Here is a 19,893-nt window from a genome sequence, read left to right as displayed (position 1 = left end):
TTTAGCATGAACTATGCACAGAAATAGCCATGTCCTCCTTAGTTAATAGTATTGAAGTTTCAAGATGAAAATTGAATTTTTTCACCGAATTTAAACTGGTTAATATAAAATCAGTGGTAAAACTATGATACAGTAGCTGTCTGGTAGGCAGAATCACAATCCCCCCATGCTGTCACATTCTAATCCCCAGAAACTGTAAGTATATTACCTGACATTGCAGAAGGGACTTTGCAGATGTGATTAAGGATTTGGAGATAGAATGATTATCCTGTATTATCTACGTGGGCCCAGTATAATCACAAGGGAGCCTGATAAGTGAAAGAGGGAGACTGGAGAGTCAGAGAGAGATTTGCAGATGTTACCCTGTCCCTCATGCTAGCTTTGAAGATAGAGAAAGAGGCCACGAGCTCATGCAGTCTCTAGAAGCTGGAAAAGGCAAGAGATTCTCCCCTAGAGCCCCCAGAAGGAAGAGTTGGCCTTGAACTTAACAAATAGGACTCCAGAGCGTGTAAGACAGACTAACTTGCAGGCCAGCTGACCTTGATCATAGCCTGCTGGAGTGCATTGCATCTAATTAAGAAGTAGGAATGTCAGGAAGGGAGTTGGTTAGTCAAGTAATCAAGACAGTTTTTAATAATGTTTGTCCAAGTACCAAGCAGAGTACCCTGTTTAGCAGTACTCTGTTGTACGAGAGTAATTACACTGTTGTAGAGAATGATATATGAGACTGTTTACCCTGGTGGTGTTTAATATATGTTAAATAACTGATTCTTTTGCGTTGATTTCTATGCTCACTAAACAAACGTTTGATTATAATTTGGCTTCCTGTGTGGTTGCCTACATGGAAAGAATTCATCGAGCAGATGATTTCAGTTACCTGGTTCCTTTTGATTGTATATCAGTTTTCAACATGGTTTCTCTGTGGACAGGGGTGGGTGGGTGGGAATACATTGGCCACAGGACTCTAATTTCTGTTGGTCCCTTGGCTGTTATAATTTTCCCTTAACATTGTTGAATTGGCGTTCTGGTTTTAGTTAGTCCATTGAAAGTCAGTCCATCTCTGGGAAATGGCTCTATTGAATACACTTAATAGATCATTTTGCTGACCCTGTGAGGATTAGTCTACAGATCTTGGAAAATTCGCAAGTTAATGTAATCCCAGAAGGCCTCTTGTGAGACAGAAGATGTTTTCCCCCAGTGACAGTCCTGCTTCTGCGAAGCTGAGAAATAAATATGAGTGAGCTTTTCTTAAGTTTGCCAAAAAAAATGGTAAACACGTTAGTTTTTAGAATTAAAAAAATTTCAACAATGTGGAATATAGCATAATTAAGTGTAAAGTTTTGCACTGTGTCATTTTTTAAAGTGCCACAGTATAGGTTATAGAAGACGGAGAGATTTATAGTTTCTAGCAAGTTTATTGAAAGTCCAGAGAAGGATAGTACCAGAGAAGCAACATAGTGTTAGATGGCATTGAGAGAAGTGTAGTATTAAGAACATGGGAGATAGTTAGTTCTGCTGTACTGGTACTACACATTTTAAGAGGGTGTGGCATTTTATGAGGGGCATTGGTAAACTGAAGAGTAATCAAGGTGGTAAATTAACGTAGATGTGAAGTCCTGTCTGTAGAACAGTAGACAGAAATGGGAATATTTAACCTGGAGAGGAATTTGGGATTGAGGAGGGAAACACAACAATTTTTTGCACGTAGAGAATTTGTAGTGCAGTTAAGGAACGGATTTTTTCCAGTTAGATCTAGACATTAGAACTAGTGCCAGTAGATAGACATTACTGAAAAACAAGATTTTGACGCCATACACCCATAGCAAGTATTGGATCACATATACATCTCCCTGTCCTTTCCCCCTCCCTTCCTTCCAAGGGAATCTTGATTCTGTTTAAGTAATCTCCCCACTCTGCACAACTTTGTCTTTCAAGAGAGGCAGATCCCAGCTCCAGGGGGGCAAATCGTGATCAATCTCAGCCAATCATGACGAACCATTTTCCTTGCCAGTGATTGGCCAGATGTAGTTCTGGCCAGTAAGATGTGTGCTAGGGGTCTGCAGACGCAGATATTCCTCTCTGATAAAAAGATTCAGAAGGGAAGAAATAATCTTACAGTGGACATTGTTACGTCTGCATATGAAGCCTGGAATGATGGGAGCTGTCTTGAAGCCATAAGAATTGCTAAATCAACATGCTAATATATCCTGATACTGTTGATTTTTCCTCAGTTGTGTAGGACCAAAATGGTTTCCAACAGAGCTGTTCTGAAATGGAAAAGATTACTTTCCGAGGAAGCAGTCTTTTTGTCCTTGGAGATATTTAAGCAAAAGTTGAATAAACACTTGATAGACTTGGGATTCCAGCACTGGTGAAAGTTTGGACTTACATGACCTTAGATCTTTTCTAACTAAATGATTCAGGCGTTATACCATTCTAAAAACAAAACAATGAAGCAATCCACAGTTGAGACAGAAAAATGCTGGGATCTGCTTAGCTTCTCCATTTTGTGCCCTCTTAGTTCTCCTAGGGTCTCTACTTCTTTGAAGGATGAATGTGGAGCATGGTTTCTAATCATCTTAGGTAGCCCATTTTCCTTTCTTTGAATATGTTGTCTGCTGCTTTATAGTTTCCAAGGGGAAGGAGGTAGGACGTAATTCTATTTGAGTGTAAAAGACCTTTTCTGCTGTTTAGATGCACTGATTTAGGGAGAGAAGTATCTTCAGAGTAGATGTCAGAAGGTTTGTCTTACTGTAGCAATTTAAATCTTAATCTTTTTCTCTTAGTTTTTTCCTTTTGGAATATGTACCCATTAATCCATCTTATTAGAAGAGGATGTTGTTAGGGACACAATGACATGAAAATGCTTTGGGAAATAATAGTAGTGGTAGGCATTTATTAGAAATGTTTTGTGCTATTTGAATTCATAAGTTGGGAGTGCATTCTTTATTATATTGAGGTCAAACAAGTAGTTCATTATTAAATCGATGTGTCTCTGCCCTTTGAATTCAAGATGGTAGTGAGAAGCTAAGTAATCTAAAAAACAAAAATGAAGTACGAATGAATCTCCCTTTATTCATTGTGGACATTATCAGAAACGTCAGATTTAAGTCGTTCTCAATGTTTAATTGGATTGTCTTATTTTATATGAGAAATAAAGGCAAAAAAGCTTTGAATTTAGGTTTCCTTTCCTAACATGATCCAAAGGTGGTATAGAAAGAGAGACTGTCCACATAGTCTTGTGAAGCTTCTTTTTGAACTTAGTTTTTCTTTTCTCATATAAGGCGTATTTGGCTTAAGCTATCAGGAAAATAAGTTAACATACATGTGAAAAAAAGTCTTCTCTTAACACGTTACCACATTTCAGAAGTTGAAAGATGAACTCAAAAGGGACAAATTTGTCTTCTGGAATAGTGACGCAACTGGTAGTTTTGCAAGGTTCCCTTTTTTCCTTTGCATTTTAGATTTCTATTTTAACTCTCCCCAGACCTGTCCCATCCCAGAATTCTCCATCTCCTTGCCTAACAGGATTTTTTTTTAAAACCATGCTAACCCTGAGCAGTTAGTCAATGGGGAAAATTTGTCTTTGGCCTTTCCTGTCCCTCTTTATGTTACATGTTTCACATATAATTTATAGGGTTCTTCTTACTCTCAGGCAGCCATATTGATCTTTCATGGGTAGTGATAGACTCCAGATCTTTTTCATTATGCCCCTTCACCAAAATGTATCAATTCTGTATGTTTCCTGCCTAGTAATAAGCTCCCACCTGTTCTGTAGTGATCAATCTCATATTCAGCCACAGAATTGTGTTAATAGATGTCAATGTGTTACCTCCTCTCCCCTTTATTTAAAAAGTAAACAAACATGGGAATGCTTGAAGACCTAGTTTGGCCTTGCTATGCCCTGTTAAGTGTACCCTGGGTACCAGTGGCCTCTGTGAGTGCTTGCTGTACGTAGAGGTGGGGGATTCATTCTGCCTTTCCCCATCTTGCTGCTTGGAGCACTAGTAGCTGTCTTGCCTTGGGTCTTCAGCTCAACACGCAGGGCCAGTTTCATGGGCAGACAACCTGTGCAATTGTACAGGGCCCTGTGCTTGGTTTAACCTTTTCCTGTTGCCATCTTGCAATTCTTAATTTTTTTTTTTTGCAAAGGCTCTGCATTTTTGTTATGCACTAGGCCCTGGAAATTATGTAGCTGTCCTATTGATAAACTCCAATTCATTGTCCACTATTTTCCTCCATTTGCTTCCAGCTTTCCCACAGGGCTTCCTGTGCTGTCTCAGAGCTCGCCATCTTCTGCTCTCCCCACTTTTTTAACCCACCCCACCACTCCCTGTCATGTTTTTAACTCTCTTTTCTAACTCCTAACTTATATTTATCTCAATCAACCCTCAAGTGCTCTTGTACTCACAGGGTTTGTCTTTTATAATTGTTTGATCAGTTTGCTGATGAATTTTAGTACTTCCTTGTGCTTTGACAAAGACTTGATTCGAATTTTGTTGAGGAACCCCTGTAGTAAGTTTCTTCAGCTTCTGCCTCTGACTTCTATACTTCAAAAAAGATACAAAATATGTGCTTGTTTCTGGTTAGTTACGTTCTGTGTTTAATTGAGGTGTAACTGCCTTGGCATTGAGTTGGTCCCGGATATGAGTGTGTTATTGATGATCTCAGGAGTCTATGAGATTAGGGTAGAAACTTAGCTGTAGCAGTATCCAGCTTTGCTATTTTGCAGATAGAGTAAAATAAATGAGCTACACTTTAGATAATAAAATAGTATTAAAGTTTTTTTTTTCTTCCTTGAATGATTACAATATAGAATATAGTTTCAGACATAAATGTCAGGAAATTAGAATCATTCTGGTAGGGGAGATAGAAAATAAATACGGAAAAGTAGAATGTAGTGCTAGCACTAAATTGTGGTAGGAAGAAAACTGCGGGATGAGGAAGGGGCCCTGGATTGACTGGGATGGGATGGGTGGGAAGGGCTATTTTATTTTAGACAGATTGGCCATGGTGGCCTCCTGAGGAGTTAGCATTTGAGTAGGAACCTTACTGAGATGAAGCAGGAGGGCCATGACAGTTATGAAAGAAGAGTGGCCCCAGAGGAGAAAACACAAATTCAGATAGTCTTAGGTAGCACGTGTGGAGCATAGTCCAGGAAGTGCAGTGTATTTATTTCCTAATAATGTCTGCCAGTAAACAGAAGGGAGATCTTTTTGTGGGGCAGGGGGGACACATTGAATTTCTTCAGGAGATTCAGTCTCTAAACATGTAAAATATGGAGGAGATATATTTTTTGATGGTCACGTATCTTATCTGTGTACTTGAATTTTTTTTCCCAAAGATTTTGTTTTTTTCCTTTTTCTCCCCAAAGCCCCCCGGTACAAAGTTGTATATTCTTATTTGTGAGTCCTTCTAGTTGTGGCATCTGGGACGCCACCTCAGCATGGCTTGATGAGCGGTGCCATGTCCGCGCCCAGGGTCCGAACCGGTGAAACCCTGGGCCGCTGCAGCAGAACTCGCAAGCTTAACCATGGCCAAGAGGCCGGGCCCTGTACTTGAATGTTTAATTGATGAGTATTTCTATTCTTAGTTCCAGTTTGTGTTGGTGTCGGTGTTGTTGAGGAAACTTCATCAAGCTTCACACTGTAGCAGATGGGCTTGATGGTGGGGCATGTCTTCATGCAATTTGACTGCTTTAGTTGACCATCCGATATGAAACAGAAAAGCAGATTTCTGGCTTAGAGTATTTGTCAAAATAGAATTCCCTCATAAAAAAATCTTTAGTTCACTTTTAAAAGACAATGACTAGCATTTTTTCTAGGTTAACTTTACAACAAGAGCCTAAGTTCTGCAATCAGAAGGTTCTCGGCAACTTAAAGCAAATTGTCAAGAAAAATATTGTAAATGTTTGTGTGTGGGGCATATACTTTTAAAGTTTAATCACTTAAATTTTACAGTATTAGTGGATTTGTTTATTTCATTACTAGATAAGGAAAATAATTGTGTGTTTATTTTTCCTGCCTAGGTTTTCCCTGGGAAGCTAACATTGTCAACGCTAAAACTTTTGAAGATTATGCCAAGAGGCTATTTGTTTATTTGAGGGAACTGCAGGAGTAGATTGCGGCCGTATCGGGCGTGTTCCTCTAGGATGTTATAGCTGGATGATGTTTGAAGAGTTTTCAAAAAAATTTTATTTGACTTTTCAGTTCTTACTGATACTCTTTCATGCCATTTTTGTTATTTGGAAGTAGTTGGTATCTTTTTTTCCCCTTTGATGAGAACAACAAATCTGACATAACTGTTGAGCTGGGACCTGTCAAGGCGCTCATTAGGACACTCACAGCTGTTGTAAGGTTAGTCTTCCTTTGGGAGCCTCAAGTATTCTGTTTTATTTACATTTTCATCTGGGTCCTCTAAGTCCTGCAGTATTAATATTTTCAGCGTTTAGCTAGGTACATGTCTAATACTGTATAATATAGTCTACTTAAGCTGGGCTGATTAGAAGAAAACATGTATTTGAAAATACAGAAAGAATCATGATAGATTATTAAGGATCTTGAATACTTGCCAACAGATGAGGACTCCTAGCGAGTCAGTTGTGTTGGAAGGATTGTATCATGTGTATGAAAGTACTTTGTAAACTAAATCTTTGTCAAGTGCCAATTGTCTTAAAAATATTTATCATCCTTGTGTACTGTTGGTAGGAATGTAAACTAATACAAACACTATGGAAAATAGTGTGTTCGTTCATCAAAAAAATGAAAAATAGAATTACCATATCATTCAGCACTTCCACTTCTGGGTTTATTCCTCCCAAAATTGAAAGCAGAATCTCAAAGAAATATTTGTACATTCATGTCCATAGCACTGTAATTCAGAACAGCCAAAAGGTGGAAGCAACACAAGTGTCCATTGATGGATAAATGGATAAACAAGATGTGGTATTTACATACAAATGAATATTATTCAGCTTTAAAAAGGAAGGACGCATTTAAAAACAAACAAGCGCACGAACCTGGAGGAACCTGGAGGACGTTTTGCTAAGTGAAAGAAACCAGACACAAAAGGACAAATACTGTATGATTCCGCTTACATGAGATACCTAGAGCAGTCAGATTCACAGAGACAGAAAGGAGAATGATGGCTGCGGGGGGGAGGTGGGGAGGGGAATTGGCAATTATTGTTCAGTGGCTCTGGGGTCTCAGTTTTGTGAGATGAGGGGAACTCTGGAAATGGATGGTGGTGGTGGCGCAACAATTGTGACTGTACTTAATACTACTGATAATTGTTGAAACTGAGTGAGGGTACATGAGGGATCATTGCACTAGTCTATTGACTTTGTATTTATTTGAAATTTTCCATAATAAAACATTTTAAAAAGTGATTACTTGTCATTCAGTTTAGAAGACTGATTTTTTCCATCAGGAGTTTCTAGTGGCTGCTGTAACTCCAAAACGAATGGGCGTTTCCAGTGATAGAGACGGTGTGGCTAGTGAGGAGCAGAACAGACTGAAGCTTTCTGTCTGGAGGAATGATGTTGCTTTTCACAGAAAGGACATCGAAAGGGGCGTAACTTTAGAGAGCAAGAGTGTCGTAGGAAGTTAAGGTACATGAGTCCCTCTCAACCACTTTCCTTTTGTTACAGCAATTTCTGACTTAGACCAGGAAAATACTAAAATTTTTTGCTGTGCATCGGTATTCTTAATTACTGTATACTTCTGATGAGCCCAAATGAGGTTGTGTTTTTGCCTGTGTTCTTGAAAACTACAAAAAAATGACACCGTTATTCAACATGGTAAAGTTAATACTAAAAATCCCATGGCCTGCACTTGATGGAGCATGAATTTATCTTCTCTTCATTAAGACAGGATAGTTCTATTTTCCAACAGGCGCTTTTTTCTATTTCTGTTTCAGTTCAAACACAGGCACCTTTTTTTCCATCATGGTCAGAGTGTGCCCTGCCAGCTGTTAGATGTTTCGGCTATTAGTCTGATCATCTCTTTTAGACAGCGCAGTCTCTTTCTGTTAGCAGAACTAAGGCATCAAAGGCCTATAAACATCCTAATCTGCTACTAGGAAAACTAGGCATGGAAAAGCACAAACATTCTGATTTGTGTACATACTAAACTTCAAAATGTACGGAATCTGGTCTTCAAGCCATTTTAAAACAGAGGATGAAGCAGATGAGAATGTTTTTTATCAGTAACATTTAAATTTTATGAAGTTCTTTGTCTTTGTTATAAAAGACATAATATGGAGGGTATAGTGCAAGAACAATGAAAGTACATTTTTATTTGCTTTGTATAGAAAACATCTAATTAAGCTTAATTGTATATGATGGACTGATTCTGGATACAACTCAGATCATCCTGTAGACATAAAGAAAAGATCCGCCAGGAGCTGCGAACAGCTCATGTTAGAGGAAGTACTTGACTTTTTACAATAAACAAATCTGACATTTCTTTTGAAGTCTGTACCAATAATTCTAATGGAGTGTGGGCAGAGCCCTTAAATGCTGAACCTAGCAAATTTGACATCTTGCCCTACCTGCTAGAATAAGGTGTAAATACTCCGTGCTTACTTTCATTTAATAGAACATAAGTATAGTAATTTCCTGCTGAAATCTATAAATGTGGTGGCCATTGACTTTTAGCATTTGCTAAAATTATCAAAAATGGAAGGAAGAGCATATTCTACAAAGTTTCAAAATGAATAGCCTGTATGTAAACGGAAGCATACATACAATAACTTGCAGGATATAATGGCTAGTTAGTGTGGGATGCCATTGGCTTGTGTTCTTGTAACAGAGTAATCGTACTTTTCAATTAAGTGTGTATTTTAGCTGAATGTCAGCTGTCTGATTGTTATAATTATAGTATGGGAGAACTAGACCACTGCCATACAGCCAGCTACTGTGGTAAGCACAGAGAACGGCAGTGTAATCTGAATGTCGTGTTCACGGACTAATCAAATTATAATAGGGCATTTGTTTAAAGAAATTTCCTGTTTGACTTTATAAATATTTCATTACTACGAGAGAAAATAAGGCAAATTCATAAGTTAAGGCAATTTGAAATGTACATCTAATAGAGAATCTTATTAAATATGGTTGCATTCTTGTACTGTTGTAATTACCTTTTCATCAGTCTGTTTTCTTCCAAGACTAATTTGTCATTGTGCCAGTTTTGAACACCTTCTATACAAAACATTAAGCCAAATACTGAGACACGTGGAAGATACAAAAATCAATGGACAGCTGTGCTTTCAAGCTCAAGATAGAAGTCATTTCAGAAGCTGAATAGTGGGTTGCTGAGAACGAGAAGATGGTGTGCATTAGGAGTCCACGGTGGCCTTTCAGAGAATGGTAGGGGTAGAAGTCACACTGCAAAGAGCTAAGTGTAAGGGTGATAGGTAAACACAGTCCTCCTCGCACTTAGGATCGAGCCCAAAATCCTCCTGGTACCATGTGAGACTGGTTGATCTGGCGACGCCTGTTGGCTCTTCTTCCGTGTACTCCCGCCACGTTGCCCTTTTTTCTGATCCTCCAAGTCACCATGTTCTCTCTGGCTGAGGACTTTCACATGTCTAGTTCCTTCTGCCTGGAATGCTCTGTCTCTTATTCTTTGCCTAGTCCTCTCCTGTTCAGGCTTTAGATCTCAGCTTAAATGTCGTTTCTTCCAGGAGACTCCACCACGTCTGCTGTGTCAGACCACACAAGCTGTGCACCCCGCAACACCTAGCCTACAAAGAGGAGGGCACACGCTGAGGTTGTAGAGAATGCAGCCCAATCTAAATTATGTCCCCCTGTTGATGCTCTCTTGTAGCCTCAGATGTTTTTCCTTCGTGACAATTTTGAACATGTGAGCGTATCTGGTTATCTGTGTAATGGAACCATAAGCTCCCTGGGGGAGGGGCCATGTCAGTTTGTATACCCAGGCCCTGGCACGCAGTCAGTTTTCAGGAAGTGTTTTCGAGTGGATGAACAAATGTAGATCACTCTTCAAATTTGGCAGTTTGTCAGTAAAGAAAAAGAGGAAGGACATTAGCTAAAATCAGTGATGCGTTCAAGGAAATGGATCATGGGCTGGTCTCAGCATCAGGAAATCTGAGTGTGTCTGTAGGAAAAGGAAAAGAGGCATTCACAGAGAAACTGAAGATGTGAATGAATGAGGGAATAATTAGTGGAGGAAGGGTCTACAGGAGTATGTGATAGAGAAAGAGCCCTGGAAAGAAGATCCTGTTTATTCTTAGAGAAGAAAGAGAGGGTTTGGAAGTATAATCTGCTAGTGAGGGCTCAAATAAAATGAGATAATGTGAATTAAGCTGCTGCTAAGTGCCACAACACTTTCAGTTATAGTGGCTTAATATCTAAAGAAAAATGCTTATGGAAGAGGTTCAAAATCGTGTACGTACCCGTGGTAACATTCTGTGGCTCCCAGAAACAATGCATTGAAATTCCTGTTTGTCACCTGTAGCGGGGGAGGGCTCCTGGAAGTGCCAGAATCTAGTCACGCTCCTATCGTTCTGCTGAAGAATTGAGGAAATCCATCTCCAGTTAGTGCTGATTTGGGGCAAATGTGAGAAAATTGTAGAGTTAATATCATTTTTTAAATGGACAAATACAGTTTTTAGCACATTTTGCTTTGTTTCCTACCTGGAAGACTCATTTTCTTCAGTGATGTTTTATGGGGAAGCCTGACCAGTTTCATGTTCTGTCTGTAACAGTGGATGTCCCATAAAATGGCGAGATCGTAGTTTTGAAGGAGCTGGGTTTGGCGTATAAGGTCGCTGGGAATTCTGTAGTAACAGCGCAGTTTTACTGCATTGGCGCTGTCTCTCTTGGACAGAGGGTGTGTTAAACAAACGGTGACTAGCCGTGGCACACACCAAGCTATTGGATAGCCCGTTAAGTCCTTAAAAGTAAACTCAAAACCTTGTGACATGCCCCTACTTATAGGAGTCAGGAGTGAAAGTGTGCTTTGTATGCCACAATGTGGTGTGCAGATTTAAAAACAGTGAAAGAAGCAAGTCGTGGCCAAGTTCGAGAAGCACAGTGCCCAGGCCACACTGACATTAACCTCAGTGGTGATGGCCGAGCCCCTCTCTGGTTCTGGCCTCAAACAAATTCTCACATTCACAGGGTGGCTCGTGAGGCCCGATTCAAGGCTATAAGTTCCTTTCTGTTTCGAGATGTCAAGCCATAGTGTTTTGAAATGCTGAAATAGAAAAGCATCCTAGAAAAACATTTTAATTGTAGAATAATTATTTACAGTACAAAAATTATATACTATAGAAATTATAAGGTGACAAATAAAAAGTGCTTTCTGGGATTCTCATGTTTTAACAGTTTTTGGGTAACTTTCCATAATTTTCATTTCCTTCCTTCCTTCCTCATATCTCTTGTACTCCTTTAAGAAAATATTACTTTCAAAACGAGTGACATTATATATCTGTTCAGCAGTGTCATTTATGCAGTTAATAATACACCTAGGACACCTTTCCACAGCTAAATGAAATAGAACGTAATTTTTTTTAACCAGCTTCCTTTTGACAGACATCAGGATTCTTTTCCAGATTTTTTTCTTTCAGTTTTTGCATCTTAATAGTCCTGCTGTAGTATTGTTGTTATAAATAGTCTCCCTGTGCAAACATTTTTGCTTCCATGTGAGAAGAAATCTGACAGACGTAGTCCTGGAAGTCAGATTTCTGGGTCAAAAGCACGTGTGTTTTTAAATTTGGATAGATATTGCCATGGTTCTTCAAAAATTTAGTACCAGCTTACACCTCTCCCAATGGGATATTTCAGTGCCCTGTCCCCCACACTCTTGAAAATGATGATCCATCTGTTAGCATCTCATTTGAATTTGCGTTTCTTAAATTTTGGGTGAGTTTGAAGATATTTACCTGTGCTTACAGGTCGTTGTTGGTGCCCAGTGAGATGGCTGGTAATCCCTACCCATTTCTCAGTGGGCTGTTTGTCGTTTTCTTAGCAGTTTGTGAAAACTCAGTGCATATTAATATTTGCTGCAAATATTTTCCTCACCTTATCGTTTATTTTTTGTTTATAATTGAGTTTTTGTGCCTTTTTAAAAAATCAGTTGTATCCTTTTTGGCTTCTAGATTTTACGTCATGATTAAAGTCCTTCTTGTGCTTCAAAATTTATTTTAAAAAGTTTCAGAGGCCAGCCTTGTGGCACAGCAGTTAAGTTCGCACGTTCTGCTCTGGCGGCCCAGAGTTCGCAGGCTCGGATTCTGGGCGCAGACCTGCACACTCCTCCTCAAGCCATGCTGTGGCGGCGTCCCACGTACAGAATAGAGGAAGACTGGCACAGATGTTAGCTCAGTGACAGTCTTCCTCATACAAAAAAAAAAATTGACCCAGGTTTTCTTCAAATGTTTTTATGGTTTCATGATTTAACTTTAAATGTGGTATATCTGGAATTTATTTTTGCTTAAGGGATGAAGGTAGAGATGCAGCCTTAAGTTTTCCAAATGGCTAACTGTTGTCTCAACACCATTTTTGAGCACTCTCTTTTTTCATAGAATCTTTAAGTTTGAGATTTTATGACTGATAAACGTATTGTGTTTATAATACCATCTAGATAAAACAAGATGGAGTTGAGTTGGGAACGCTGCATGTGTGGTGCTGTAGGGTTCCCATGTAAATTAGGAATGGTACTACGACACAACAGTCCGAGGAATAAACTGCTTCTGAGGAAAACAAAAAGGAATGCTTATGGTTTTTGCTTGGATTATGAGATGAGAGGAACACATGTCAGAAAGGAGGTCTTAGTGTCTGTAAGGACTGGGAGCGGGTTTGCCCCCAGTGTATCGTGAGGCTTAACCCTTTCTGTAAAAGAGTATCAGCCTAAACTAGGGAAACACTTTTCATGAGCATGTATTTTACCCTGAATGTTCTTCAGTAAATAGACACTGTTTTTATAGAAATTTGGTTCTATGGTTTGTTGAAATTTATAACTAACTCACTGGAACTCATTGATCTTATTAAATGGGAGACCTCAGTGTAACGTTCCTGAGGTGACAGATGGAGTTTTCTGGTTCGCAGAACGTCACGCTGCCCTCACGAGCTATAACACGTCTTCCGCGTATTCCAGTCTCCTTCCTTTATCATTAAAGGCCTTCACCAAAGTGGAAGTAGTGACAACTGTGGAATTTGAAGATATTGTCGCAGTATTTGTTGTTGCGTCCTCTGGGTTGGATGGATTGGTTCAGGGAAAACGATAGGACTGTAACTTGTGTAATGAAACATGCTCTGATGGCAGCAAGAAGGGGGAAATGAGCTGTGAATGTAGCATGGGTGAGGAGAACAGTTACTTAAGGGAAAGATCTGAGTTTCGGAGAAGCAAATGAAACCTCTCAGCTACTTTTAGTTTTTGCCAAAGAATGGTAGCGAATGTGAGTCAAGAAGAACTGTGGGCTAGATGATAGGTTCTCCTTGTTGACCCAGGATAAACCTGAGATTTACAGATACGTGGATGTTTAAGGCTTAACGTAGAAAAAATGTAGCTATCAATTAGTTATGTTTTCTCTGAAATTTATTGCAACTGAGAAGAGCAGGGATCTATGACGTATGTGGTAAAGGAGGGAGATTGACTGCTTCCGCGTCAGACCAGCGTACAGTTCTCCTGGATTAAAATTTGACTTTTAGAATCATCTTATGAACATCAGTGGGAAATGAGCTTTCAGAGCTTATTGATTTTGTTTTTAATATTTTCACTTGAGGCAAACCATAACCTAAAACCCAGATATGACTCAACACAGTTCTTTTCTTCTTTCCTCTAAATATTTAAGTGTAAATTACAGTTTATTACTTTAAAGTATGGTTCTGAGACCTATAAACTTCAGAGTCAAGCCATTTAACTTTGTAACATTTGTCTACATGTTAAATTTAGTTGGACTTCACATGAAAAATTATGGAAGATAAGCTAAGTCAGAAATGTGTTTACTATTCTTGACTTAAGGTAAACATAGAGCTTAAATTGAATCAAATGCATCTATTTTCATGTCTTTCGGTACTGTAGCATATTCCCACAAAATTAAAGGATTTTATTGGTATATATAGATCCAGCAGAGAAATGTACAACATTAAACAATAATGTTAGTTATAGACTCTAGTGATAATTTATGAATTCTCTTTAATTTAATGAATGTATATGAATACTTTTAAAAAATTCGTAAGATGCTTGTCTTCATTACACTATAGTTAGAGCCCGTTCATTAAGTGTAACTTTGGCAGCATAATTTCTGAATTTTAAATTATGGCTTCAACTGAATGAAGTACTCTTATGTTAAATGATTTTTTTTAAGGTGCCTGGCTGACATAACCTTACAAAATAGTCTAAGACATTTATATTTGGGATTGAAACTACCAGTGCTCTCCAAATGAAGGAGAATTAATTTTCAGGATTAACGTAGGATTTTGAAACCATAAGCTTCACACTAAAGAGACCAAATGATGACTGGAGGTCACGTGCAGCAGAAGATTTAGGCTTCTCAGGGGATTTTGTTTTCAATCCTGCAGTCTCATACTGTTGTTATATAATATATACTGCCTTCCTCTGTCTCGTGGAGACAGCAATCCTTACTTTCTGTCTCCTGAGCATCATAGCCCAGGCTTGGGACAAAAATTAAGAAGTAGAAGGCTAGGACTCCACTCACTGAGGTTCAGAACCCGTCTTTCATATCAACATTTGACTTCCAGCGCTTAGAAACATTCAGTATTTGTTGGGTGCCTTACTTTGATTGTAGAAGCAGGTCAGTTTTCATGTACTACAAGAATTGCTGTTGGAACTAAAGTTCTAAATACACAAAAATACATTTCTCAAGGCTAGACCATTGTTCTGGATCAGCGTTGCACTTTCCTTCTTGTGGTTATGTGCATACAGAGAGCTAAGTTGCTGTCTAATGTCATTGGATTCATTAATGATATTGTTATATTTAACTCTGTAAAAAAAATGAACATTTCCTAATCTTAGGAGATGACTGATATACTCCTCTAGCTTTGTAGACCCACCTTGGATTTAAGTTGTCATTGTTATTATTTATACCCAGCAGCTGAGGGGAAAAGAGCTGCCTTCCATTCTAGATAGAATTGCGATGCTCTGGGTAGCAATGTGTACATTTGCATTTTTCTGTGGTAAAAATGGCTTAAATATTTTATATTTTAGTGTCATGTTAGAGATTTCATTCCATGATCATTTGTTCATTCACATGTATTTTTATTTTTAGCTCTAAGCGAAAGACATGAGGCCTAAGACTGAAATGAGGTTGTTTTGAGGCCATCTGATTTCTGACTAGAAGGTGTGCGATCGCCTCGTCCTGAAACCACTTCAAACAGAATGGTAATGGCAAAACCTAAGTAAAAGAGAGGCCTTCATGTTTTTCCATGTCTGTTCTCCTACCCCAATTCCTTCTTTTTTAAGATTAAAAAAAAATTTTAAGTTGTGAACAAAAGGTATTACTTGCTGTCATATCCTAACTAAACTGGCTCACATGTTTAAAAAAAGGATTAATTGTATAAGTCCACATATTTCTTAAACCTTTTAGAGTTGTTTAAACCCACTTTTTTTGAAGTGAGGTACTTAACTAGCAGCGAAATATTTATTATATGAAACTACCTGAGCCATTAGGAATTTTCGGATTGAAATAATTTTTTTCCTTTGAAAACTGATAAAATTTGCTCTTAAAAGGGACTCTGGACTTAGTAAGTTTTTCAGACTAGAAAGTAAGAATTCTTGCCGCAACTTTCTTTTTCTGTCATAAAGAATTTTTATGTTTTATATGTGTGTTTTTTTAGTCTTTTAAAATGTGAACTGCCTATTATTAGTTGTCAGTTAATTCTGCTTTAATTATTACATATGTCTTAGTTCAAAATATATTTTATAGTTGAAGGTAATATAGCATTGTTTGTTTTCATTATAGTAAAACTTTTTTGTGGGGGAGGCTTCTGTTTATTAGGTTTATTCCAGTCGGCTCTGTTCCATTAAATATGTTGATATGTTTATGTGTGTTTATAAGTCAATTACTAGGCTTAATTCCCCTGGGGAATAGAATTCCAATAGGTTCTTCGCTCAAGTTCAGATTTTATGCTAAGCCATTTTTTCAGAATAAGTGGTTCTTTATGGTGTTTCATTTCCTGTACTACCTGTGACAGCATTATAGCAAATACAGTATCACAAATTTACTTATATTTAGCCTAAATTATGCATTTGTTTAATTGACAAATGCCGAGAAATTGAAATTGTCATCCCATTCCGGAGGGTAGAACAGAGCGCAAATTCTAAGGCAGCATCCGCAGGAATGTTTCGTTTTAAAGTCCTCCTTGTTTTCCTGTTTTCTTCCAGGGAGTCGTTGTTGCTATAGTTATATACAACACCTCATTTCTCTACAGATAGGATTTTCTTACAAAGAGTATTACAGATAGTATTTTACAAACAGTATTTTCTCAGATACTGAGACGACCTAAACTTATAAATACTGTTTTTATTCGTATGTGACTTTCTGTGCTGACAGACTTACTCATGTGCTGTGTAAATCCAGGCGCTGTTTAGGGCAATGATTTTATATCTGGATCTCAGTTTACACTTAAATAAGCCAGCCTAACCTGTTCTAAAGAAAAACAGTGTACAATGGGTTGTTTCTTTGTTTTCCGTATCTCCTGATGTGTTCATTTATTCTTCTGGAAGTGTGAACTCTGACCTCGATTTTTCTATGGAAAAATTAATTAAATAGGCTGGTTTAAAGAGCATGGTTTTTAAGCCTGTCGTAGAATTGTTCATTTGGTTCACTTTTGTGTATTAATGTTTTAATGAGAGACAATTACTGATTGTTTTTATTTTTAGAAATTCTCATTTCTTATATTTAGCCAAAGAAAATTTTTTCATTTTTAAATAAAGCCTATCTAGATTGACTCTTTTGGAGGTTATAAGAACTTTGAATGTCATCTTTCTTATTTCATGTGCTGAAAGGTGGTGTGATAGAAATGCAGAGACTTTTAACCACTATTAATTGGCTAAAAATGTAGTTTCTAAAGTATGAGTTATACAAGAAGAAAATCAGTAATTTCATTTATGTGTCTGATTCTCTGTCACCAGAATGGCAGCTTTTAAAAGAAAATACAGAACCAATTCCACTTTAATTTAAAGCCTGAAATTATAAATGTGAAGATATTTTGACCCAGTAGATATTAAATAGGTGATATGTATGAGCATAGTTTAATATTTATTTTATTGTTAAGTAAACTTGTTTTTAAGCAAACTTTAATATTAGACTTAAGAACTTATAACTGTAAGATGAGAAAATAAACATTAACTTTAAAATGTCATTTTGAAAATTATGAAAGTAAATATTGACCTTTTCTAAGAAAATCTTTTCATTTTGACATTGTTTAATTTTTTTTCCTTTTTGTTTTTTAGGTTTGCAATTTTTTTTGGTGATGGCATGTTCAGAATCTTGGATCCCTAAGTTGAATATATTGGAAATATTTAGGAACCTTGGAAATTGTTTTTGTATGCATAATGACTTACTAGGTGAATCAGTAGACTTAATCAAAAGTATATAAAAGAGTAGGTATAATAATTTGTGTTTCTAAGTTGGCATGCATGTTTCGAATTCTCTCCTACCAGTATTAGTGTCATAGTCTAGACAGAGTTATCTTCTGAAGATTTGGGGTTTTTGTGGTCCTCCTATGTAATCCTCCCATGCCGGTTTGGTCAGCTTGTTTTCCTTTCTATCTGCCTTGCAGTGTTGCTTACTTAGATTAGAGGTAATTATTCATCAGGAAGAGAGAAGAGAAAAAAAGTCGTGAAGTGACAATCCTAAAGGTAGTAATTACAAAATTTCAACCTGGAAATGACCTGAGCATGGTCTATGTTAGAAAATGCAAATTCGACCAAGTTATATACACATACACTTGTGGCAAAATGCTGCCAATTTTCCAATTAGATGTTATTATGTAGGACAGGGTGCTAATGAGGAGGAAAAAGAGCTGTTTAGTTTCACATCCTCCCCCCTCCCTATTGTTGGGTGAATGAATTAGTGGAAAGTAAAATCGACAAGAGGTAGATGGTATGAATGAAAAGAAGGAACAAAACTTTAATCTCCAGGAAAGATTATTTCCCCTTAAAAAATTGAAAGTTGGCTATATTCCATGTACCTGAACACGCTATTCTGAAACCATAGGCCACTTTCATGTAGACCTAGAATGTGAGCTAGGGGATTCTCGCCCATAGGAGTGGGTGGAGAACCTGTATTTCATAGGAGAGTCACACAGTCCCTGGGCCACTGGGGCGCCATTATCAGTGGTTGTCATTTTCTCTGGCCTGTTCCTGCTGGGATTAGGAAACTGGAACGTTCTGGGGCAGATTGTTATTTTGATGGTCAAATATGACTGCCTCCCTACTCTTTTGACCAAAATTGGGGAAAGACTGATTTTTAAGACCATATTCAGAGCAACTTGAAAAAGAATCAAAGGGAAAGGATGAGGAGAATTCAGGAAACTAGAGAGACTGAATATAGCTTGGTAGAATGTTAATGTATTCGTTTATTCTAAGGTTTATTATTGGTAGATTATCCAGTAATACCGAAATTGGTGTATAATAGAAATTTTCATAACATTTCTATTAGAAGGCTTTTAAAAGCTAAATAGGCTATATTGTAACTGCCCCCCCCCCCAATCTTCTTACTTTGCTTTGTTTGAAGAGGAATAGGCTGATATATATTTAATAGGTGGCACATTTAAAACATTAGATAGGTTTTTAAAAATCAAGTTATATCAATGTAAATCTGTTGCCTATTTAGCTGCTTTTCTATTACACCTGGCTTTTTAAAAGCTGTTTTTGTGATACTTTTGTCAATAGAGGTGTTTCCTCTTAGCCAGTTCTAGCCACGATGTTGACTGGACCTCAGCATGTGATATACCCAGAAGGATTTAGACAGGCAGGAAAAAACTTGGTTCCTACTAGAATGAATATTTTAAAGACCTTCTTAGATTCTTAACACTTTGAGTACAAATGAAAGAGACCCAAGAGAGGGAAAGATTTAAGAGCCTAAGAATAAAAAGCGGTGGGGAGGGTCGGGGGTGATCTCTTATATAGCTAACCTGAGGGCACTGAGGGTTGTGAGGAGGCGTGTGGAAGTGACAGTGGGCATTCTCATGTTAATTTAGGCATTCACTCTAGCCTGCTCTAGTAGTTTAAGGATAGTGGCAGGTGATCTTGGGAAATATTAATGCATTTCCTAACAATGAATTTGATTTTATTTTGGTATGCTGTAAATGGATATGTGGCTCAAAGATGAACTTAATTCAAAATACTTATCTTAGATACTAGGAAAAATATTATAAAAATGGGTTTTTTGTCCCTGTTACATAGCTTTAGAAAATAACATACAAGACTGAGCATAGCAGGGAATTGATGGCATGAATGTAATCAGTATTTTATGGTTGCTTTCTAAAAACTTTTAAATAAAACCTTGAATTTGTTTGCCATTGGGCTCAGTGGTACCATAGCAGCATTTTAGTGTTTATCTCATGGAAAATCTGTACCTTCTTGGGTCACTGCACTTCATAGTCTGGCACATCACTGTGAGAATGCAGAAATCTGACTCAGTTTACTCAGGGATGAACAGATCTTTCTAAGTTTGGGTACAATAAGTGCATAGGGACACACAGAGAACGCCTAGGATAATGGCTCTTTGCATCTTGGAAGTTTTAACCCCATTTTGAAAATCTGAAGAAAGCTATAGCTCCTTTCCCCGACAAGACTGTGGTTTCTTAGGGAGGGGGACTGCCCTTGATCATCAGCACAGGAAGCCCTGATCGAAAAGATCATCTTCATTTTACTTCTGACCTTGCTCTGACTTTGTTGTCGC

The 19,893-nt window shown here is 37.8% G+C and overlaps 1 protein-coding gene and 1 long non-coding RNA gene across 2 annotated transcripts in view; both read left to right on the top strand.

Annotated features, from left to right (window-relative positions):
• Nucleotides 1-19,893, top strand: part of XKR6 (XK related 6) — a 310,197-nt gene that overhangs the window by 82,625 nt on the left and 207,679 nt on the right. The window lies entirely within an intron of this gene.
• Nucleotides 1-19,893, top strand: part of LOC103541536 (uncharacterized) — a 50,991-nt gene that overhangs the window by 28,937 nt on the left and 2,161 nt on the right. Inside the window, exons 2-3 of the long non-coding RNA XR_011537709.1 lie at nucleotides 15,253-15,365; nucleotides 17,439-17,588. This is a non-coding gene — a long non-coding RNA (uncharacterized lncRNA). The remainder of the gene's footprint in view (nucleotides 1-15,252; nucleotides 15,366-17,438; nucleotides 17,589-19,893) is intronic.

This window comes from Equus przewalskii, chromosome 2, assembly GCF_037783145.1.
Source record: "Equus przewalskii isolate Varuska chromosome 2, EquPr2, whole genome shotgun sequence".
In the NCBI taxonomy this organism is placed as follows: domain Eukaryota; kingdom Metazoa; phylum Chordata; class Mammalia; order Perissodactyla; family Equidae; genus Equus; species Equus przewalskii.
This window is presented reverse-complemented; position numbering and strand designations above follow the sequence as displayed.